Below are 24,127 nucleotides of genomic sequence, written 5' to 3'. Positions count from 1 at the left end.
GTTCCTTACTCAGTACAAGGATATCTGTCATCTCAGTGATTGAAGGTACCATTCTATATTGATTTGAAGCTGCTGCTTGACCATTTTCAATTAGAATATGCCTGTTTATTGATCATAGATGGAAGGTCTAAATGCTATACCTGGGCAGGTACATCATGGATGATCTTCCTTTGATGTTAAAAAACAGCCTATCTCTTAACAGTCATCATAATAACAGGCAACCACAAACCATGCTTGCAAATAGTATTGACTTAGACTATATGGAATTAATCCAGTGTGGAATTTTGAGTTTTGAGCAGCCATATTAAAGAAATAGTGAATAGTGCAGCACCAGAAGCTGTATTTCTCTGTATTCCTCACCCTGTCCCTCGGGCTCCAGTCTCTGTTGGGCCTACCACCATTTTGGATCTCTTCTGCCACTCATTTGGATTCTGAATTTCTTTAGCTCCAGTTCTGCAGTAGAGTAACATTTGATTGGTTTCAAAGGTGTTTTAATGTCATTTCATTAACTCCAGATATTCTATTCATTTGCTTTTTTTCCTAAGGGATTTTTCTCTTTGTAGTAGTTTGTCATTTAGATAGGATCGTGAAGGTTTCAGAGTAATCTGTAATCTGTGTGTGAAGTCAAATGCTTGTAGACAATCCTGCCCCAGTTTCCCAACCTGCTATCCTAGGTGACCATTGTTTGCTTGCCTTCTTTTCCCCCCTCAGACCTGTACCACCTCCTGTCCTAACTCTCCATAGGTGATCTTGCTTGTAGAGAACTTCACAGGCCTGGGGCTGGGAAGGTGGCTCAGTGGTAGAGCACTTGCCTTGCATGCATGAGGCCCTGGGATCAATTCCTCAGCACCACATAAGCAAAAAGAAAAAAGCCGGAAGTGGCGCTGTGGCTCAAGTGGTAGAGCGCCAGCCTTGAGCTGAAGAGCTGAGGGACAGCGCCCAGGCCCAGAGTTCAGGCCCCACGACCTGGCCCCCCCCCAAAAAAATAAAAGAACTTCACAGACCTCCCCACCACATCTACCATGCCACCTGCTTCTGAACCATATACATCTCCAAATCTCAGAGGGCCTAATGTGGCCTCATTTGTCATCAGTGCCACCTCTTCCACCTGCTTGTACATGATACAACCTCCCCTTCCCATTCACAAAAATTATGGTTTTCCCATACCACCAACTATTAGACCATTTCCATCAGTTTCTCAGCTGCAAACAGTTTTATGACCTGTTAACATTGCTCATCTGACCCTCCCTCCCCCCCAAAAGGGAAAGTAAACCTGCATTGATCTTGACATGTTTTTAGCTTCTGTATAAATGCTCTGCTCTCCTTTATAGCAGAACCTCTCATTCCTATATCCTTCCCCAAATGTGGAACATACTTTAGTTCAGCTTTTATAAACCATCCTCTGCTGAAAATGCTTTGGAATGACCTTTTCCTTGTCATATCAGGGACTGGGACAAATTGAGATCAGTTCCCAATGTTTATCCAACCTGTCAGTAACATCTAGCAATTAATCAATTCCTCCTTAATTTTATTCAGTTGTTGTATACTCTAGTTACTGCCGTAGTCATGCTGTATTAAAAATCCGGCTGAGGTCAGTAGCTTACATTGACTCACCTACACATGAGCTGATCAGGGGAACTTCGCTGCATGGCCCTGCTCCAGGCTCTGGTTCATGTGGCATTGACTGCTGGCTGTGGCCTGGGTTCAGATCTGTGCCTTGTATATTGTTTTGGGACTCAGGCTGAAGGTACTGCAGCCACCGTGGGAATGTTTGTGTCCATGGCAGTAAAAGAGGACAGTCAGACCATGTAGGACACTGGGGGCTCTTTTGTCTTGCCTACTAGCATACCTGTTGGAATAAATTCACACAGCTGTGCTGCATGAGTGGGGCAGGGATGCACACTGCATCCACAACTGGGAAGGGAAACAGAGCAAATACTGCCGCATGGTCCAGTGCATCATACCCGGCCTGGAGCACACCCAGTTGTCTTGAGTCACTGCTTCCCTCTTGGTCCTTCTGCTTCTTCTAGATCTTGAAAACATCACAGTGCCTCAGAGTCTAGTTTTTCATCTTTTCCTCTCCTAGGCTATCTCATCCTGTCTCATGGCTTTAATGAAACTGAAGTTCATATATCCAGCTGAAAACCCCTCTTAAATCCACACTCATATGTTCACTCAGACTCAACACATACATAAGGGAAATCCCCATTCCCTGTAATGACACATGTTCAACTTTGTCCCTGTTTTCTCCAGTTCAGAGAATGGCAGCTTCATTCATCCAGTTGCTTATGTCTTCACTTCCAAGTCATCCTTGGCTTCTCTCTTCCTCCTCATGCTTCAGACTGAACATAGAGTTGCTGACTCTGCCTTGAGGTTCACTATTTCTCACCCTGCTCCCCCACTGCTGCCCTGGTACCATCTCTCTTTTACTTCAGGGACCTTCTAACTGGTCATTCAGTACTAGTCTTCACACCTATGATCTGTTTCCCAGAATAATCTTTTTGAACTTTAATACAAATGCTATCATTTCCTTGCTTGAAAGACTCCCAAGGCCAAAAGAAAACAGAGGTAAGGATGGGAGAAATGGGAAGAATTTGGTTCACATTTTGGTTTAAATTACTATAGCAAGGACACTTGGTAGGAGCCAACTGCTGTAGTCCAAGTAAGAGCTGTTGTACTTACTGTTTTACATATATTTATGTGTTTTTTTGTTTGATTATACCCTCACTTGACTGTAAGTTCCATGACATGATTCTGTTTTTGCTTACCATGATAGTTTCAATGTTTAGTCTTCAGCCTGGCCCCATAGGGTACTCAGTTGCCTGGCACTTGAATGACTAGAGAAGGATCATGAGAAACAACGGTGAGCAAAATGTGGTCTTCGTGTGTAGATTTACAAGTTCAGGGTTTTCTTTGTGTCACACGTAGAACCAGGAGTTATGTTATCATGGCCAAAAAAATTACCATAGCAAGCAGCAAGCACTTTTCAAACCCCAAATTATTAAAGGCTTTCAGACAGTAGGAGCACTTCCAGGGGAAACTGGTCAGAACATTTGATCACCATGTTAATTATGATCTTGTAATCATGAAAGAAAAGTTGCTCAGTGTGTGTTATGCTGAGCACATGCAGAAGAAGTTTGGAAATGTTTATCTCACTATGGTTAATTTGAGCTAGACTTCATGTACTACCGTAGAGTGTTAGAATGGGGGGCTGAGAATGTGGTAGAGTGAGTGCCTAGAATGTGCAAGACTGCACGTTTAATTCCTGGGACCACCAAAAAGAGAAAAGAGAAAAATATGGGTCCCTCTGTGGATTGGTGCAGTTTTGGTCAGGTACTAGATATGTGGTGTGTTTTTTTCCTCTCTTTTGAACACATAGGCTTTATTTTAGGAATATATAAAACCTCTACTAAGTAACAAGTCTACCAAATGGATCTCTTGCAGTAGTACTGCAAAACTTCTCTTTGGTGTGTTTTCTTTTTCATTGTCTTTATGACACTCACGGAAGTGTTTGAAACCTTTAAACATTTAAAAAAAATTTCTGCAATGGGACACACATAATTAGAAGAAGCTTAAAACATTTTAGAGCTTAGAATTATGTCTGGACTGAGATTCAATTGTACCTTGGTTTGTAGTAAATTTAAATGGTTTGATTATTAACCTCTCAGGCCATGGTTGATTTTTTTTTCTGCTAGATAAAGTCATTTTAAAAAAGAAGCACATACAGATACCTCTGTTTAAAAAAGCTCAATGTAAAGGGGGAATGTTCATTTTAGGATTTTTTTCTGACTTTACTGCCTCATTTATTCAGATAGTATTTACTGAATGTCGGTGTTTGCCAGGTACTCTGATAGGGAGTCACGACCCAGAAATGAACAAGTCAGATATAGCCATACCCTCTTGGATCTAACAGACAACAAAGGTTTACGACAAGAGTCCATTCATTACTCTAGGGTGTGACATGGTGGGCATTATGTATAATTTTGTGGGTGCCTGTAGGAGAGATATCCAAAGCTTTGAGAATAGTTAGAATCTGGGGTAGATTAGGAATAAGCTAGGCAAAACAACAGGTTTAGAATAGGTTGAAGTGGGAAAGTAGGTGAGGAGGTAGGACAAGGAAACTGAACATATTAAAAGCCTGGAGTCAAGTCTAGAAAATGTGGCTTTTCCTGGAGCATTAGGAGAATAGAGAGGGATGTGGTACACTGGGGAGAAGAAAAGAGTAGAAAGATGTGGCCAATGAGGTAGGCAGAGGCTAGATTAGAAATATGGTAAAAATAGACAGGGGAGTAAATAGCCACATCTGAGTTAGAAAGTCTGTTTTTCTTGTGTTACATATGTCTGAATAGACTGAAAGAAGCATTACTTTTATTTTTGGATGTGCTTTGTTACCAAAAGTAAACATTCTTACACAAATCATTAGGGTAGAGCTTTGTGCATTCTCACAACATGAACTCCCCAGGGACCCACTAAATGCACTTAAATTCCCATCACCCCAATCCTTCCTTACCATTTCTCCATCAGTTCCTGCCCCAAATGTTATAAGTAGTCTGAATTCTAGCACTATTGATTGGTTTCCTTATTTTTAGAACTTCATGCAATGGACTCTTATATGTGTGTGTACATGTATGTGTGTGTTTGTGTGTGTGTGTGTGTGCATGTGACATCAGATAGTTGGCTAATATCCCAGCCATTTTATTAGATATTCATCTATGTTGCTGGATGTAGTAAGAAATTTTTATTTATTTTTTGTCCCTTGAATCCATACAGCATTTGATAGTAGCATATATCCTAGTCTAGAAAAATCTGTGGTAGACATTTGAATAATTTGAATATTATAGATAGTGCTGCTGTGATTTTATAGTTATTATAAAGATGATATACAGGGGATTTACAGTTAACCTAGTCAGGTAAAAGTACATTTTTTGGATAATATTATCCCTTCCCTTGCTCTCTCCCAGTTTTTCCCTCTGTCTCCACCCATAAGTTGTATAGTTCATTTTCAACAATAGTGTCCAGTGAGTACCATTGCTGCATTTGCTCACCCTTTTTTCCTCCATTTCTGTGGCTCCTCGTACATTCCCAAAGACATATAACTGAACAGACAGAACAAAAAGGAAAGAAAACACAAATAGTATATAAGAAAAGAGCCTCTTGATTTCATTTTGATTTTGCTTTTAAACAAAAACATCTTCTTGATTTGGGGTCAGTGTTGGCCTCAAATTCATAATTGTCCTGCCTTTGCTTCTTGAATGCTAGCATTACAGGTGTGTGCCACCACAGTAATATAGGAACTTACCTATCCATCATGTATGGGTATTTGTGTTGAGCATATGCCTACTAGTTGAAGAGTTGTAGTTACCTATAAGATGTAGCCTGGATACTGTTGAACAGCTGCCCAAAGAGATTGACTATACTTGTTACATTCCCAGCCGCAGCATATGACAACGCTCATTGTTCTTTCTTTTTGCTTGTATTTTGTATTGACATTAATAGTAGTAGGTGAAAATTGATGTCATTTTGTTGTTTTTATGTTCCCTTTCCCATATTTGGCACTGAGTAATTTTTCATACGTTTTATCGACTGTTTAGATAACATCTTCTATCAATGGTCAGTTCAGAAGCCTTTTATTTTTTTGCACATAAAAAAACCCCAATTATTGGGTGCCAGTAGCTCATACCTGTAATCCTAGCTACTCAGGAAGCTGAGGTCTAGAGGATTGAGGTTCCAAACCAACCTGCGAACAAAAGTCTATGAAAAGTCCATATCCAAAATAATCAGCAAAAAGCAGGGCTGGAGATGTGTGTCAGGTAGTAGAATACCAAACAAGCAAATATGAGGTCCTGAATTCAAACCCAATACCACTAAAAAAAGAGTTGTCTTTTAAAAATTAATAAAATTCTTTAGATGTTTTTCTTTTCTGTGTGTGTGTGTCAGTCATGGAGCTTGAACTCTGGGCCTGAGCGCTGTCCCTCAGCTCTTCAGCTCAAGGCTAGTGTTCTACCACTTGAGCCACAGCACCGCTTCCAGTTTTCTGGTGGTTTATTGGAGGTAAGAATTTCATGGCTTTTCCTGCCTGGGCTGGCTTTGAACTGTGATCCTCAGATCTCAGCCTACTGAGTAGCTAGGATTACAGGCATGAGTCACCAGTGCCTGGTTTGGTTATTATTTTTTTTAACTACTTTTTTAAGTAAAGATTTTAAGAACATAGTCTGGATTTGGGGCAAATCCTGAAACGTACGAATATTTCATTAGACCTGACAAAGACATTCATTGAAGATGACATTCTAAGGCACACTGGTATAAGACACCTTTCTGGAGAGTCCTGGGAAGTAGAACATCTATGGGATGCTACTAAGAATGCCCACCTTGCCGAGGAGGATGGTGGGCAGCTGGTCCTACCACAGCTACTGCTGCTACTTGGCCAAAAGAAGTGGCCAGCAATGAGAACAGGAGCCAAAAAAGTCTGATTCTGTGATGAGTGGGGGTTTCTCTCTTTTTTTTTTTTTGAATATTTTTATTATCTTTAAGTAGTTGTACAAAGGAGTTGCCACGTAACAAGGTCGTTTAGGAATACAGTTCCTTGGATAAAAGTCACCTCTTTCAACATTCTCACCCACCCCTCTCACCCCACTCATTCCCTCACTGGTTATTTTTGAGATAGAGTCTCACCAACTTGTTTTGCCTGAATAGGCTTTGAATCTTAATTCTCTGGATTCCAGACTTCTGAGTAGCTAAGAATACGGGGTGAGCCACCTGTGTCATGTCTAATAGCCTGCATTTCTTGATGCACAGAAATGTTTAATTTTAATGAAACCCTATTTTTGAATCTTTCCTTCAAAGGTTAGTGCTTCGTGTGTGTGTGTGTGTGTGTGTGTGTGTGTGTGTGTGTGTGTGTATGTGTGTGTGTGTGTTGCTGTCCCTGAGTTTTTTTGCTCAAGGCTAGGTTTTCACTTTGAGCCACAGCTCCACGCGGGGCATTTTGTAGTTAACTGGAGATAAGAGTCTTATACTTTCCTGTCCAAACTGGCTTCAAACTGTGATCCTCAGATCTCAGCCTCCTGAGTAGCTAGGATTACAGGTATGAGCTCCCAGAGCCTAGACTAGTGCTTCTTGTATCTTAAGACATTTTTGCTTTCTTCAAGGTCACAAAGATTCTTTCCTGCACTGTCAACAGTTTTATTGCTCTATTGTTTTCATATTTAGATATATGACCCTCTTGGAATTATTATTTTTTTGTGTATGGTGTAAGGTTAGGGTCAAGATTATATTTACCTTTTTGAAATCAGTATTGTTTATTGAAAACATCCTCCTTTACCCACTGAATTCCAAGAGCCCCCTTTCATAAGCTAATTGTATTCTGTGGATGCTGTATTCTGTCCTTTTAGGCTGTTTGTCTAATGAAAGTGTTTTTTAAGTTTTTTTGTTTTTGTTTTTTTTGGGTCCGGTCGTGGGGCCTGAACTCTAGGCCTGGATTGCTGTCCCTCAGCTCTTCAGCTCAAGGCTAGCGCTATACCACTTGAGCCACAGCGTCTTTTCCAGCTTTTTTCTTTTTGCTTATGTGGTGCTGAGGAATCACACCCAGGGCCTCATGCATGCAAGGCAAGCGCTCTACCACTGAGCCACCTTCCCAGCCCCAATACTGAATCTTTTAATCAATGAACCCAACATACTCTTCATCTAATTAGGATTTCTTTAATTTTTCTGAGTTATGTTTTGAGGTTCTCCTCCTAGCATTCTTACTCATTTTTCATTGGATTGATTCTTGTTGTAGTTATTACAAATGGTATCTTCTAAAATTTCATCTTCTAATTACTTTGCTTGAATGATTTTAGTAGATTTACTTTGACTCTAGGGAATTTTGCGTCTTTCACTGTGTGTGTGTTGTCCTGAGGCTCGAACTCAGGGCCCAGCACTGTTCCTGAGCTTTTGTGCTCAAATTTCTGCTCAAGCCCCTAGTGCTTCACTTTTGGTTTTTTGGGGGGTGGTTATTTGGAGATAAGAGTCTCATGGACTTGCCTGGACTGGCTTTGGACTGTGGTGCTGAGATCTCAACCTCCTGAATAGCTAGGACTCAGGTGTGAGGCACTAGTGTCTAGCTTCCTTCACTTTTTAGTAATTGTGGAATTATTTGAATTTTCTATGTGCATACTCATCTTATGTTATAAAGATCTTACAAAAGGAAAAAAATCAGATGGAACATTATAAATACATTAAAAAAAACAACACCAAGAAGGATAAAAGCACTTGGGTCCCTATCTTAGGGTTCATTTCGGTTAGCATCATCTTATGTGGTCTCTCTCTCTCTCTCTCTCTCTCTCTCTCTCTCTCTCTCTCTCTCTCTCTCTCTCTCTCTCTCTCTCTCACACACACACACACACACACACATCACATCACATTTTCTTGAACCATTCATCTACTGAGGGGCATCTGGATTGGTTCCATATCTTAGCTATGGTGAGTAATGCTGCGATAAACATAGTTGTACTGTTAGCTTTGGTTTGGGAGGGGAAGGGAAATAAAATGCTGAAATAGGGATATAGGTTGACCCTTTGTAACAATGAGATGTACATGACACTATGTGGAACAGAGACTTTACAACTTTGTGGGAGAGGGGGGAGGAAGGGAGGAGTTGGGGAGTTGGGGAAGGAAGGGCTGGTAGGAGAAAAATAAAGGAGGAGGCAACAATGCTGGATAGGAAATGTACTCATTACCTTACTCATGTAACTGTAACCACTCTGGACAGTATTTTTACAATAAAAAATGTATAAGAATAGAAAAAAATAATTGAATTGTAATTTTTTTCAATGGCTGTATCAGTGAGTAAATCCAAGATGGAGTGTCTTAGAGTTCGGGGAGTATGGCTCCTATTTAAGGCATTTGTGGAACCACCAAGTGAATGTCAGTAACTGACTGCTAATAGCTGCTGTTTCCTGGGCTTGCTAACTGAGGCTGCTACAATGAAAGCCACACGTATCAATTAATGTAAATAGAAGATTCAGCTTTGGAAAGAAAATGCAAGGATAGCCACTTTCTTGCAATAAGAATATTCGTACTTCCAGTTGAAGTCAATAGAAAGAGATCTGACCAGTCATTAAACAACTTGGCACTACTTATCAAAATTCAAAATGTGACTGGGTGTGGATAGCTCACACTTGTAGGGAGACTGAGATCTGAATATTAAGATTCAAAACCAGGAAGGGATGGTAGGGGAAAAACAAAGGCGGAGGCAACAATCCTTGAAAGGAATAACCCTAGTCATTACCCTACTCATGTAACTGTACCTTTCTGTACAGTATTTTTACAATAAAAATATATATGAAAAAAATCTTTATTTTTTCTTGTCCAATGCATCTACCTTTTACTTATTTATTTTATTAGTTAGGCCTCTCCCTAGTTAGGCCTCCATTGCAAGTTTGAGTGGAAATGGTAATAGCATGTATTTACTTCATACTCAATTTCAGGGGGTAAGCTTTTAATAGTTAAGCTCCTAAGTGTTGCGGAAACCCTTCATTAAATTTTCTTTTTATTAAGAAAATTCCTGCTTCTAATTTGATAGACATTAATCACAAACACATGTTGAGTTTAGTCAAATGCTTTTAGTTTGTGCATTAAAATGATCATATGGTGTGTTATTCCTTTATTTTGTCAATGTGGTAATCACATTTAAAGAAAAAAAGGGAAATTTGTTCTTGCATTTCTGTTATAAATCAGCTGATGTGAAATTTTTGAAATTTCTATCTTTTTAGTCTTTGAGACAAAGTTTGGCAGGTAGCCCAGGCTACAGTCCTGCCACCTTCCAAGATGGTGCATGCTGAAATCAGCCACGTGCCACCATGCCTGGCTTCCTTTTTGTGTTTTGTTGGATTCAATTTGCTAATATTTTATTTGAGAACTTTGTGTCTCTGTTTAGGGGAGAGATTGGTCTTTAATTTCCCTTTTTATGCAATAGATTTGCATTGTTTTGGTATTAAGGGTATGCTGGTCTTATAAGATTATTTATATTCTCTTCCTAACTCTAGTTCTCTAGAAAAGATTGGTATTAGTTCTTATTTAAATATTCAATGTGGTTCATTACTGAAGCCACTTGTGGTGGAGTTTTCTTTGTAGGAAAGATTTAAATTTGAGGTTCAAATTTTATTAATGAATATAGGTCTATTTGAAGTTTCTGTTTTTCCAGTGTCAAGTTTATATTTTTTAATGGATTTAATCACAATCTAATCTAAATTTCCAAATTTCTAAGTAAAAGTTGATAATAAAATTCTCTTTTGAAACATTGCTTATAGGCTCTGAATAAATCCTTTTTTCATCCTTGATATCAATAGTTTGTGTCTTATTTTTTTATCTGAGCTGCATTTTTAAATCATTATCCTTTCAGTGATCCTATTTTGATTAAAAGAAAAGATCGCATTCTTTTATTTCCCTTCCTAATCCATTAATTTCAATACCTGGTTTGTTACTTCTTTCTAGGTCTGTAAGAATGGTACTTAGATTGCTGATTTTTAACTTGTCTTTTCTACTATATGATTTTCCTTGAAAGCATGACTTTGTTAGCACCCCTTATGTTTTGATGTCATATTTTTATTTTGTTGCCCAAACTACGTTAAGTGGGATGTCCTGCTTTTGACTTGTACGTTATTTATTAAAATTTTGTCTAATTTTCAATTATTTGGTATATTCTAAAAATTAAACCTATATAAAACAGACCTGTAGCCAACATTATACTGAATGGAAAAAAACCCAGAAACATTTCCTCTAATTAAGAATGAGACAAAATTGTCCACAATAATATTTGTATTTCATATACATCCATGTTTTTCTTTTTGTATTTCAGCAGTTTAATAAGTCTTTGTGATGATCACCGTGTTTATCTTAATTTGAGTTTATTTAGCTTTTTAGTTTAGATTTTTTTTAAGATCGATTGTGTTTTTTTAGTCATCATGTTTTAAAAATTATTTCCTGCTTTTGCCTCTCACTTTTATGTGTGACATCTGTTGCATGTGTGTTGGGTACACTGATGTTGTTCCTAAGGTCTCTTGGACTCCATTTTTCTTTGACTTTTTTTTCTCTCTATTCTTTAGGTTGGGTAGTGTTTCTTTATCCTAATGTTACTGATTCTTCATTTTTGCCATCTGAAATGTGCTAAGGAGCATTTCTGTTGAGCCTTTTAATTTCAGTGATTGTAATTTCTTAGCTCCTGAACTTCAATTTGATTTTTAAAAAAGTATCTCTTTATTAGCCAGGCACTGGTGGCTCACACCTGTAATCCTAGCTACTCAGGAGACTGAGATCTGAGAATCACAATTTGAAGCCAGCTAGAGCAGAAAAGGTCTGTGAGACTCTTATCTCCAATAAATTACTCAGAAAGCTGAAGTGGCACTGTAGCGCAAGTGGTAAAGCACTAGCCTTGAGCACAAAGAGGCTCAGGGACAGTGCCCATTCCCTGAGTTGAACCCTAGGACTGGTTAAAAAAATATTTATAGGGCTGGGAAGGTGGCTCAGTGGTAAAGTGTTTGCCTCGCATGCATGAGGCCCTGGGTTTGATTCCTCAGCACCACATAAGCAGAAAAAGCCGGAAGTGGTGCTGTGGCTCAAGTGGTAGAGTGCTAGCCTTGAGCTGAAGAGCTGAGGGACAGCGCCCAGGCCCAGAGTTCAGGCCCCATGACCGGCAAAAAAAAAAAAAAAAAAAAAAAAAAAAAAAATTATATATCTTTAATGAGATTTTCTATTAATCGAATCACTGCTCTTATACTTTTCTTCAACTTTGTAAAAACTTTTCAAGAAAAGTTTTGTAAGTGCGTTAATACCCATACTAAATCTTTGCTAAGTACTGGGAAGACTCAGAGTTTTTACTGACTGCCTTGTTTCCTGATTATAGAGTACACCTATTTCCCTTTATTTCATTTCTTTTTGTTGTTTATTACTGGCCATTTCATAATGTATCTTAGCGACTATGGATTGTGACTTATTTCCCTATGACATTGGTGGTAGTGTTTCTACCTAGGGATCTTTCCTGTGCTTGCTTAAGTGTGAACCCGAGATTACTTAGAATGTATGCCCAAATATCTTTCCATTGGGCTGGGAAGTTGGCTCAGTGGTAGAGCGCTCGCCTTGCATGCTTAACGCCCTGGGTTCGATTCCTCAGCACCACATAAGCAGAAAAAAAAAGCCGGAAGTGGCGCTGTGGCTCAAGTGGTAGAGTGCTAGCCTTGAGCTGAAGAGCTGAGGGACAGCGCCCAGGCCCAGGGTTCAGGCCCCACGACCGGACCCCCCCAAAAAAACCCAAAAAACAAAAAAACTTTTAAACCCAAATATCTTTCCATTGAGCTCTCACTCTCTATGGATGTATCTGCATGTGATCTGGGAGTTCATTTAGTGTTCAGGATGTTTGCAAGATGTCACTGTCTTTTCTTGCATTGAGTGCTCTCTCTCTCTCTCTCTCTCTCTCTCTCTCTCTCTCTCTCTCTCTCTCTCTCTCTCTCTCTCATCCTCTCCCTTTCCCTCTCCCTCCCCTCCCCCCCCATTTCTGAGATTTGTACTCAGGCATTTCCGCACTTGCTAGATAGGTTCTCTACCACTTGCATTCTACATCCAGGCATTTTTCTTAGATTATTTTTGAGATAGGATCTCAGTTTTGTCTGGACCAGATTGGACCATGACAGGTGGGATGACAGGTGCATGCCACCATGCCCAGTTTTGTTTTGTTTTCTATTGAGATGGGATCTTGTGAACTTTTTGTGTTTTTTTTGGGGGGTGGGGTGGGTTGGGCTGTCTTTGAACTGCAGTCCTCTTGATCTCTGCCTCCTGAGTAGCTAAGTTAAAGGTTAGTTAGCAGTTCTTGGCATCCATTGGGCACGGTATGCCTTCTTGGGGCTGTGCTGGCCATGAATATGCGAATGGCGGTCTCGGCTGCAGGGGTGCTTAATATCTGGCTGTGTGGGAGCCTTGGTTCTGGGGGAAGCTTTGTAAGCCTCTTTGGACAGTCTTAACATTTGGAACCCATGTTTCTCCTATTAGGCTGGTACGTGACCTGCCCCAATCAAGAGAGTAATCTCAGGAGCAAGAAGCTGCCATCTCCTTCATTTTAACCAGCAACCATTCCTGTCAAGCAAGCTTCTTGTCAGTGGCATAGATTCTGCTGGTTTCCATGGCTGGATTTTCATGCTGGTGACAGCGAAGGAACACAATATGGTGAGCTGCCCTTGAGCAGCATCAGAACTCGGAGAGCCAGGCACGAGATCAGTAGTTGCCATGTGTACGTGCTGCCCTGCTTGCTGTATGTGAACGTTCCAGAGTGGTGAAACAATGATCCATGTGTAGTTTATAGTCTCTTTGTGAGTCAAGAGGATCTACTGGCCGCCTTACTCTACCAGGCCAAGGCGAATCTGTTCCAGTTATTGTATTTTTGAGTGCTCCAATTTCTATTCCATTTTCTTTTCTCTTAAAAAAAGATTCCAGTTCTCTGTTGAGCTTTTTCACTTGTCATCTGTTTTCTTGGACATATTAATATAACATCAATGTTTGGATCACCATAATAAGCCATACCTGGCTGTGGTGTGGGTCTGTTTTTATTTGTTTCAGTGCTGGGATTTAAACTCTGTGCTTAATAGGCAGGTGCTTTACTACTTGATCCACACCCCTTAACCTTTTTTGGTTTAGTTATTTTCCAGATAGGGTTGTTTACTTTTTGCCTAGGTTGTGATCCTCCGACACATACCTTCGATAGAGCTGGGCTTACAGGCATACATCACCATGCCTGGCTTATTGTCTTGCTTGCTTTATTTTCCTCCCTGTGCTGGCTTCAAATCGCAATTGTGTCTCCACAAGTTGTAGGTATTACAGGTATAATCCACCATACCTGGTCATTGTGCTGTGCTTTTGTGTGACTGGAAGCACAGTAAGCTTGTTTCTACCAACGTTGCCACAGACATGAGTCCTGCATTGTGCTAAGACTCTGGGATGTTGTCTGGGACATCCTAGGGCCATTGGTATATATGGAGTCTGTTGTTGGCCCAGACATGGTTATGCAGCACATGAGTTACAGGACAACAAGTGAATTCCAGGCCTAAGGCCAGGGGCAGAGCGGAGGGTAGGAGTAGAGCTCTGGCAGAGACCACTTCTGGAGGAGCTCAGCCATCTTTAAAACCTTTCCTTGATCAACTAGCCAGTGGGTCTGCACGTGTGACTTGAAGGTGCCTCAGGAAACACACTCATCTCCTTGCCTTCTATTTTGAGATATTAAAAGAAAAAGACCATGTGCACATTTTATTCTTGACCGTAAACCCAGAGATAGACAACCAGAATTGAGAACTCGAGCTGGAATTCTGCTCTCATCACCTGTATCAGGGTGACACGTGAAGCGAGGTGATTGGGGATTGGGGCGCTCAAGTCTGCCAGGAAGATCGAGAAGCTTCCAGAAGGAGTGGGCAGAGGGCAGAAGACAGGGTCAGGGACACAGTCAGTGCACTGGGAGGAAGACAGGGGCGGCCAAGCTGTCCCAGCAGTGTAGGGCTCAGTGATAATACCTGACAGGCAACATGCGGCCAGAAATGTCTGAGGGGAAGATAAACCGCCAGGGGCCTAGGGGAAGAGTTTGCCTGGGGCTGAGAGGAAATGCAGATGATGAATCCATATATACATTATATGTGGGTTACCTTGTGATCTTTCAATAAAGTAGTAATCCACTTTGATCATTTCTCCCTCTCTATGATAGGTAGAATAACAGAAAAGAAAGGAAGAGGAGTATCACAACAGCCCACTGATGTAAGTGAAATGTGGACGGCTGGTCACAAGAGGGAATTGGGATATGGAAGATAACATTTGGGCTCATAAATACGGGGATTTTTTTTCCCATTTGGCACTTACTGGAAAACGAAATGATGTTAAATAAAATATCAGATCAGAGGCCAACTAAATAATATTACAGCATAGCATTTGTCAGTTTTGCTTACCAGCAGTGACAAGGATGATGCAGATTTAAAAAACTGAGTGATATTGCAAGAAAACCAAGCTGCTTCATCTGAAAATCGTTTTTCTTCCATAAAATTAGTGATGCTCACTCACTGATTTTTAAGGCTGCACAGAGACTACTGTTTTATTGCACAGAAACCAAATAGCTGTTTAGTTTGTCTCCTGCTGTATCTTTAAGGTAACCAAACCATTAATGAGGCAAGATTCTTCTTTATAGAAGCATTCCAGATACTAAACAAATAAAGAATGGCAGAATTATCATTTAGACTAGTAATTTTTTTTCTTTTGCTAGTCCTGGGGCTTGAACTCAGGATCTGGGCATTGTCCCTAAGCTTCTTTTGCTCAAGGTTAGTGATCTATCACTTAAGCCACAGATCTACTTCCAGATTTTTCATAGTTTTTTTTTTTTTTTTTTTTTTTTTAGTGGAGATAAGAGTCTCACAGACTTTCCTGTCAGGACTGGCTTCAAATCATGATCCTCTGATCTCAGCCTCCTTAGTAGCTAGGGCTGGCTTCAAATCATGATCTTCTGATCTCAGCCTCCTGAGTAGCTAGGATTACAGAAGTGAGCCACCAGTGCCCAGCTGCCTTCCTTTCCTTTTCCTTTTCCTTCTTTCCTTCTTTTTTTTTCCTCCAGTCCCAGGCTTGAATTCTGGACTTAGGTGCTGCCCCTGGATTCCTTTTGCTCAAGGCAAGTGTTCCACCACTTTGAACCATGGCTTCACTTCTGGGTTTCTGGCGGTTAATTAGAGATGAGTCTTATGGACTTTCCTGCCCAGGGTGGCTTTAAACCATGATCCTCAGATCTCAGCCTCCTGAGTAGCTAGGATTATAGGCGTGAGTCACCAGTGCAAAGTGCCTTGCAATCTTTAGTAAAACAATCGATATAGACCAGATGTTGGTAACTAATGGCCTGTGGGCGGAATATGATTGGGTGAATTGTTTCATAAACCCTGGGTCATGTTCTCCATTTATGTTCATTGAAGGTTGCTTTCCTTCTGCAGTGACAGACCATCATCATCTTCAAAAACCTCAAATCCTATGTTTAAAATTCTCAATGTTACTAAAGCCACTAGACATAAAGAGCAGATAAGAAGTGAGTAGGTATGGGCCAGTTTGATGTCCATGCTCAGTGACAGAGGGGGACGAGGTGCAGTAGAAATCACAGACCTCACCCCTGGAAGCTCCTGACCGATCATGGACTGCCTGAGGTAGACTCACATCCTAGTGACCAGTTTAAAATACATAGAAGCATCAGAAGAACAAATTAAGCTTGACATGGGGTCCAATTGGTTAGAATTCAGACTGTAGGGGATTCCACAGTAGATTCTTCAGTAAAGAAATTGCAATGGGGAAAGAATGAAGACAAACCTCTGGACTAAGAGAGGCCTAAGAGGTTCATCAATTACATGCACGTATTATCCTTGTTTGGATTCTGATTCTAACCCCACCAACTGGGAAAACAGTTACAAGACAGTAAGATCACCAGCTTGCTGACTTAGTAGTTGCTGTGATGTTTTCTGGTGTGATCATGGGGTTATAGTTGTGTTTTTTAAAGGCCCATTTGCTTGTGGTTCTAAGGATGCATGCTAAGGTATTTACAGATAAAACAACATGACATCTGGGTCTTTGTTTGACAGTAACCCAGTGGGAAGGGCAGATAAATGAAACAGGATTGGCCATATGTTGATCATTGTTGAGGCTTACTGATTAGCATAAAGAGATGCACAGCACCATTTTCTCTACTTTTGAACTCGTTTAAATTTAGTCCACAATAAAAGCATAAAGATAAAAGCTATTAGCTGAGTTTTCTGACTACTTTCAGAGAGTTGTGCTCCTGGGAGCTCTGTTTCTCACCCTCCCCTTCCACCATGTGTATTTTTCTTGTTAACCAAATGTTTATTAAACACTTTCTGTGACATGGGGCCTAGGCTAGGTGTTGGTCATGGCCTTAACCTTTGAAATGAACGATCTTGAGGCAGAGCCCAACAACTTATAGGGCAGTTACAGCACTTGGTGTAAAGCTATCTCAGAGGGAAGCCACAGGGAATGCAGAGAAGGGGCAGCTCCCCATTCCTGCATCCCTCATCCGCACTCTTCTGGTGGCTGATCTCTGCTGCCTTTCCATCATACCCTAATAAGGAAGAAATGTTTCTAAGTGACCGAACTTACTTCGTGACCACGGGAGACACGAGGCTGCCTCACTCCACTCCTGTATGCATGGGATTGCTGAGGAGATGGCTGTGAGAGATAGGAGCTTTCAGCTGCTCTCCTCTGGCTTACCAGCAGTACATGCATACCTGCGCACACATACACGCTCACACTCACACTCCAGGTGGCCTAATGGATGGAGAGAAGAACTGCACACACTGTCTCTATAGCTAGGGGTTCTCCCACACAGGCTGGGGAACCATCAGGGTGGGAGTCTGGCCCAGCCAAAATGGGTGGAAATGACAATAAGGGGCAGGGCAGGAGAAACAGCTTATGACTGTCTACCACCTCAGTGACATCCTCCAGCTGGGGCCTGACACAAGTGCCAGCAGCAGTCTTTGAGGTTTTAGAACACTCTAGTGACCTCTTTTCAGCAAACATTTTTGAAAGGTTCATTTGTTTCATCTGGTGGGTGTTTTACCTGATGGGTGTGAGGGGCCCTCAGAAGAGATCTGATGGGTTCAGATGAGGAACTCGGACCAGGGAGCTGGCCAAGCCCCCTGACCTGCCCAGTTACCCTAGCTCTGAGGATGAGTCCAGCCTTACTGCCATTCTCTGAGAGAAGGTGTGAACACCACCATGTCAGCGTGACCTTGGGGTGAATGACTCGTATGATGACAGCCATGAGGGTAAAGCCCCACACAGGGCCACAATACCAGCCCCAGCTCTGTAACAAGCTATGGATCTCGAGGAAATCCCTTAACCTTCCTAGATCAAGGCTTTTCAGGCAAGAGATGAAGAGTTTGAGCTTGATGGCTAAAAGTCTTCCCACTCAGCACTGCAGGGCTCTGTGGCCAGGAGCAGCATTTCCATTGGGTTTGGGCACCACAGGGATGACACTTGGTGACAGTTGAGCCTGTGTCAAGCACCGGGTTTTATGTTTCCTTTCTCACTCCCTATCCTGAAGGCGGGTTAGACCTTCAGAAGATAGGCCCCACAGCATGCAGCTTCCCCCTGCTGGCTGATACAGGCATGAACTTCTCAAGCAAAGCAAGCTGTGGTGCAACAATACGTAAGCTTGTGCTGAAGATCAGAACATGGTTCAGAAAAAGAGCTGAGTTTGAATCCTAACCCCACTATCCCCAACTATATGACCTTGGATATGTTATTTGCAAAGCTCCAAGTCTCCATATTTCTGGCCACAAGATGGGTCATTCCTAGACACAGATCTCCTGGAAGGAGTAAGTGAAAACAAAGCTACAGGGTGCTGGGTGAATCAGATGTTACTTCCTTCTCTTTCAGCCAGCTTCAGACATGGAAGTCTTATGGCTAGGTCTGATTTTTATCCCATCTCAGGTTTCCACTGGATTTCTACCTGTAAATCACCATCCCTTCCTTGTTCTGTGTAATAACAAACATTCTGTCCTTGACCAAATTTGAGAAAGTGAGGCTCCTCTGAGCCTGTCTTCTCCCTAGATTTCATGCCAGTCCTGATGAACTGAAACTCTCAGCATAAACCATTTTGTCCACCCTCCACACGAGGAGTCTAGCACTAGCATGGTATCCATCAACTCAAGGCTGTGTCTCTAGGAACCAGATGGCTTCACCTGTTAAAATGCCTACCAGAGAACGCTCCTCTCTCAAAACAAATTACTGTTTGCTGAAGCCAACAGCTGTTGGTAGGTCCCTGGCCTCCCTCTCTACATCATCATTTTGAAAATTTGCCCTTGTAAACCATTTTTTTCCTCTTTTGAGCTGTAGATCTCAAGGGAGAAGGTACAGCTCAGTGCTTAGCATTTATGAGGCTCTAGTTCCATCCCCAGCCTCCAAAACCATACAAAGGAAACCCCTTGTTGAGAGAAAGATCTTCTACCACTGAGTGATATCTCCTCAAGGTTCACATCTGTGATATGCACTCAGCCAAAGAGATGGCTTTCTAGGTACACCCTCTCCTTGGCGAGTAACAGCCTCACTTTATTATATACATTGTTCTATTTGCAAAACTACCTCCCATCCTAAAAATAGGCCAAGTTTAGCCTCCAGATAAATACCAACTAATAGACCCAGATTGCCTAATCATACAGACTTGTCCTCCCCTAACATCCTTTAGCCCCTGTGCTCTAGCACTTAGCAGTGTTCAGTCTTCTGCCTTTTGTTTAGGTAGAGTTGAGCTCTGTTACACTACAGTCTCTCTCCTGCTGTAGTAATGAAGTCTGTCTTACTGTTTCAACAGTTTTCTCATAGAAAAGTTGTCTCTAGCATTGTTCATGTAGCCAACATTCATTCCCCTCCCATGTGCCAGGCACCGTACATCTGCCAACAAACAAGGCATCACCTTCCTCATAGAGCTGGCAGTTCAGAGAAGGGCATAGACATACATGCACAGTGCAGAACTCACAGCACAGTTAGGCAAAGGCTGATAACGCAAGTTTCTACTGGCATCTCACCTAACAGACTTACCATGCAAAGTCCTATTTCTATTTCCATGAGGCTTAGACTGGGAAACAAGAGCTGGCCTCAGATTGTGATCCTCCTACCTATATAGACTTCTTTGTAGCTGAGATAATAAGTGTCTACTACTACATGTAGCTTATTTGTTGAGATGAGGTCCCACTTTTTGCCTGGGCTTGTCTCAAACTGCAATCCTCTAGGTCTTTGCCTCCTGAATAGCTGGGATTCAAGGTGTGTGTGTAATTTTACACCATACTGTCTAGTAAATGTATCTTGAAGAGTCTTCTTGTTTATTCCAGGATCAGACAAAGTTCCATCCATATAACATTTTAGGGTATTACTTCTATCTATAGTAAAATAGTTATATCAGACCAGCTTTTTCTCGAAGAAAAGGTTCATGAAACATTTACTGAAACAAGAAAACCATTCAACACATTGGACAGCAACCAAAGCAAGCAGGAGTTGAGAGGCCAAGGCCCTGAGGAGAAGGGAAATGCATTGAATTGAACTTGACATTCTTCACTGCTTTGTTCCACAAATAATTTGCCAATTTCTGTGCACACGTGGGACCGAGAGGCCAAGAAGAAAGCAGCTCTTGGAATGCTTTGGCTCACCATAATAGGCACTTAGAACCGTGAATGCCAGTTTACCCGAGCAGCTAGACCTGGAGGAGCCAAGATCCCAGAGAAAAGAGAAGCAAAGACAAGCGAGACCCACACTGCACACACATTGCCCTTCAAGGCTCCTCAGATGTAAAAAGCTAGAGATCAGAGAAAATGGTGGGCACAAGGGAAAAGATTAAGATGATACGGAGATTTGCAGAGCTGGGGGCAAAGAAAGAGTTCAGATTCAAGCAAGAAAACAATTTTCAGTTGGTTTCAGAAAGGTTCTGATTTTCAGGAGCCTGAGATCTGAGCACTTAAGTTCGAAGCCAGCCGGGGCAGGTAATCTGTGAGACTCCTATATCTAATTAACTGAGAGAGAGAGAGAGAGAGAGAGAGAGAGAGACAGACAGACAGACAGACAGACAGACAGACAGACAGACAGACAGACAGACAGACAGACAGAGACAGAGAGACAGAGAGAGACAGAGAGACAGAACGTGAAGCTGTGGCTCAAGTGGCTCAGGGACAGCACCTAGGCCTTGAGTTCAAGCCCTAGGACTGGCATTAAAAAAAAAAAAAGCAGAATAAAATCTTTTTGGGAATCCGAGGCAGGAGAATCACAAGTTCAAGGCCAGCCAGGCCTACAAAATGTGACCATATAAATGAGACCAATAATCTTCACCATCATGATAATTAATAATAGTGGTAAATAAGTTATATTAATGCTTTAGTATTTATTAAACTTTCTTTTTTTTTGGCTCTGTGGTATGAACTCAGGGTCTTAGGCTTCCTGGAGGGTGTTCTACTGCTTGAGTCATGTCTTTAGCTCTTCTTTACTTTAGGTTATTTTTCGGAAAGAGTCTCACATTTGTGTCCAGTGCCTGCTTTGGACCACAATCCACCTACTTAGGACTCATGCATAGCTAGGATTATAGATACGCACCACCACACTGAGCTTTTTTGGTGGGGTGGGGGATGAGGTCTTGGTAACAGTTTTATTTTTGTGTGGAAGTACTGGGATTTAACTACCTAAAAAAAAAACAAAATTAAAGTTTAACTGTTTCTTTTGATTTTTTTTTCATATTCTAAGAGTTGAAGATACCTTTCCTGTCACTCATTAAACTACTAGGAGGACAATCTGTGATTTTCAGCCACAGTGTCAGGGTAGAATCATGTACTTTATCAATCTAATAACTCAGTTACCTTTGTCTTCCAAAAGATAGGCAGGTCACCTGGACTTGAGTGAAGAGATGATCTGTTGGGTGTGTCAGTTTTGTTTAGTGAGTAGATGTCAAAATAGCTGATTCCTTCTGCCCAAGATTAAAATTGTAGAACTGGTACAAAGAGCCTATGTTGGTGTGTTTGTCAGATTTCCATCCTGATAATGACTATCCAAGATAATGAAGTTAGATAAGTTTTACTCTGTCTTACAGATTTGCAGGTTTCAGTCCACCATCAGATGACCATGTTATTTTGAAACTGTAGTGGGAAAATAACAGGAAGCAAAACTGCTTAGATCACAAGCCAGGAACAAAGAGAAAAGGAAGGGATTGTGATTCTACATCCTCTTCAAGGGCATGCCTTCCTCCCTACACCGCCCCCCCCCCCCATCACTTAAAGGTCTCTCATTAGGTCACACCTCCCAATAATATCACTCTGGGCCTTGAGGGGGATGTTTAATACTCAGATGATAACAGCTAACTTCATTAGGCACGTTCTTTTCTTTCTTGATAGGATTAGCCAAGGGAAATAGCAGAAGAGGGAATTAATAGGGAAGAGATTAATGTGAAAGGACTGGGCCAATTTTAATAATGTCATTTTTCAGGCTGTATTTCTATTAACCTGTGATCTTCTTAAATTATTACTTTGTTGGCCTCTTCCAGGTAAAGAGTAGAGTCCCAAGAAAATAGTCTAAATTTACAAGACTTACATTATTTATGTGTCCAATATAGATAATGTTAGTGAGGGAAAAATGACAGTTGCCTCTGAATAGATCTGGTAGTATTTATTAGAACAGAAAGGAATTATTACAATGAAAAATTATTACAATACTGCAAAAATTGGTCATTATGTTTTACTTGTGTATCTTTGGAACCTGTGTTCAATGGCTTTTTTTTTTTTTTTTTTTGGTAAGTCGTGGGGCTTGTACTCTGGTCCTGGGCACTGTCCCTTAGCTTTTTTGCTCAAGGCTAGCACTCTACCACTTTGAGCCACATTGCCCTACTTCTGGTTTTTCTGAGTGGTTTATTGGAGATAAGAGTCTCACAGACTTTCCTGCCCGGGCTGGCTTTGAACTATGATCCTCAGATCTCAGCCTCCTGAGTAGCTAGGATTACAGGCGTGAGCCACCATGCCTGGCTAATGGCTATTTTTATTATTAGTTTAGGATGCTGAAGTCCTTTAAAGATAGCAATGAATAGATTACTTCTAAATTTCTACTGAACTTCACTTAGTTCGTATTTGTGCAAAAGATTTGTATCTAAAGACTTTCACTGAGCCCTCCCAACAGCTTTCCTGGCAGTCTCTATACTGCCAGGAAGCTACAAGGGGTTGATGATGGTATTGCAGGTTCAGTTCTTTTAGAGGAAGCTGTTGGTCCTTCATGAAGGGGTACTCTGCATCTGTTCTTTTAGGATTGTTTGGTTAGAACCCTCTACAGTTGCAGGAAAGAATGCTTTTGAAGGGGCATAGCAAAAAGCTTAATCCTGACGCTGTCACCTATATGAAGTTCAAATACTGTCAGTGCTCTCTCAGGGAGCATTCCAGTCACTGGGATGAGTTTCAGAGACTGGTCAGCATACGGTTGTTGGTCATTATCAGTAGAAAGATGACCTTTGAAGCTCTGGCTAGAAGCTAACTTCTGAATCTCCAGATGGGAAGACTGGAGTCGGAGATACCATACCTTAATTTGGAACTCAAGTGCCATAAATGGTAAGTTTAGGAAGTAGGGTTTTGTGAGTGAAGGATTTGGCATTGGAGAAGTGGCCAGTGTGTATAGTTCTCCATCACTGAGCAGGACACTTAATAGAGAACTTAGGAAGTCTTCAAGCTCATATTCCATGCCTCCCCTTACATTCCCAAAGACATATAAACTAACAAACAGAACAAAAAGAAGAGAAAACAAAAAAAAACAGCAAAAAAGAAAAAAAAGTTCATTTTCATTTCCTGGAGTTCATTTGGATAAATATTATTTTGTATAGCAGATGCACATAGGCATTGTGACTTTGTGTTCCTCTCCTAAGAGTATCCTCCTTTGGTTTTACTGTGTGTGAATGCCTAGAGTATTGTATAATTTATTATGTCCCGGTATATTTTAGATCCAGCTTCTGCAAATGAGAGAAAACGTATGCTGTTTGTCTCTATGAGCTCGGCTTACCTCACTTAACACGATTTGTTCTAGGTCCATCCATTTCCCTACAAATGACATAATATTGTTCTTTCTAATGGCTGTGTAAAATTCCATTGTGTATAGTTACCACATTTTTTGTATTCATTCATCTGTTGTAGTGCATCTGGGCTGTTTGCATAACTTGACTATTGTGACTATTGCAGCATAGCCCAATAATTTCTAACAAAAATTGCAAGTACTACAGGTTGGGAAGTTTCAAAGTCCCTAAGAAATTCGACTGAGTAGGACTTATTTCCATTGTCAAGTGGGGAATACATTCTTTGGACAAAGATTCATTTCAAATTAGTTTAGAAAAAGACAATGTGGCCTGATGCTTCTGGTTACTGATCATCACAAAACAAAGTAATTGAAAATGTTAAAGCTTCCGACATTTTATTGATCTGCTGTGTGTCTGGAGGTCAGCATCACTGCTGGGCTCAGTGGAGATGCTTTTGTTGCTCTCGGGGTTACTCGCTCAAATGGGGGCTGTCCCACGGGTTTCATTAAGGCCTGGAGTTCTGTGAGAATCTCACTCGCTTGACTATAGTGCCAGTGTTGGCTT

General features: G+C 41.2%; 1 protein-coding gene across 3 annotated transcripts in view; it reads left to right on the top strand.

Annotated features, from left to right (window-relative positions):
• Positions 1-24,127, top strand: part of Rnf182 (ring finger protein 182) — a 46,422-nt gene that overhangs the window by 9,482 nt on the left and 12,813 nt on the right. The window contains exons 2-3 of one of the 3 annotated variants that reach the window (XM_070023480.1): positions 13,018-13,191; positions 14,714-14,763. The exons of 1 other annotated variant lie outside the window; for it this stretch is intronic. The gene's annotated coding sequence lies outside the window, so the exon portion shown is untranslated. The remainder of the gene's footprint in view (positions 1-13,017; positions 13,192-14,713; positions 14,764-24,127) is intronic. One more of the 3 variants, XM_070023481.1, reaches the window with a different exon arrangement.

The sequence above is a fragment of the Dipodomys merriami genome, unplaced genomic scaffold (assembly GCF_024711535.1).
Source record: "Dipodomys merriami isolate MVZ:Mamm:240054 unplaced genomic scaffold, mDipMer1.0.p SCAF_16, whole genome shotgun sequence".
NCBI lineage: Eukaryota > Metazoa > Chordata > Mammalia > Rodentia > Heteromyidae > Dipodomys > Dipodomys merriami.
Note: the sequence above shows the minus strand (reverse complement) of the source record. Positions and strands in the feature narration are given on the sequence as shown.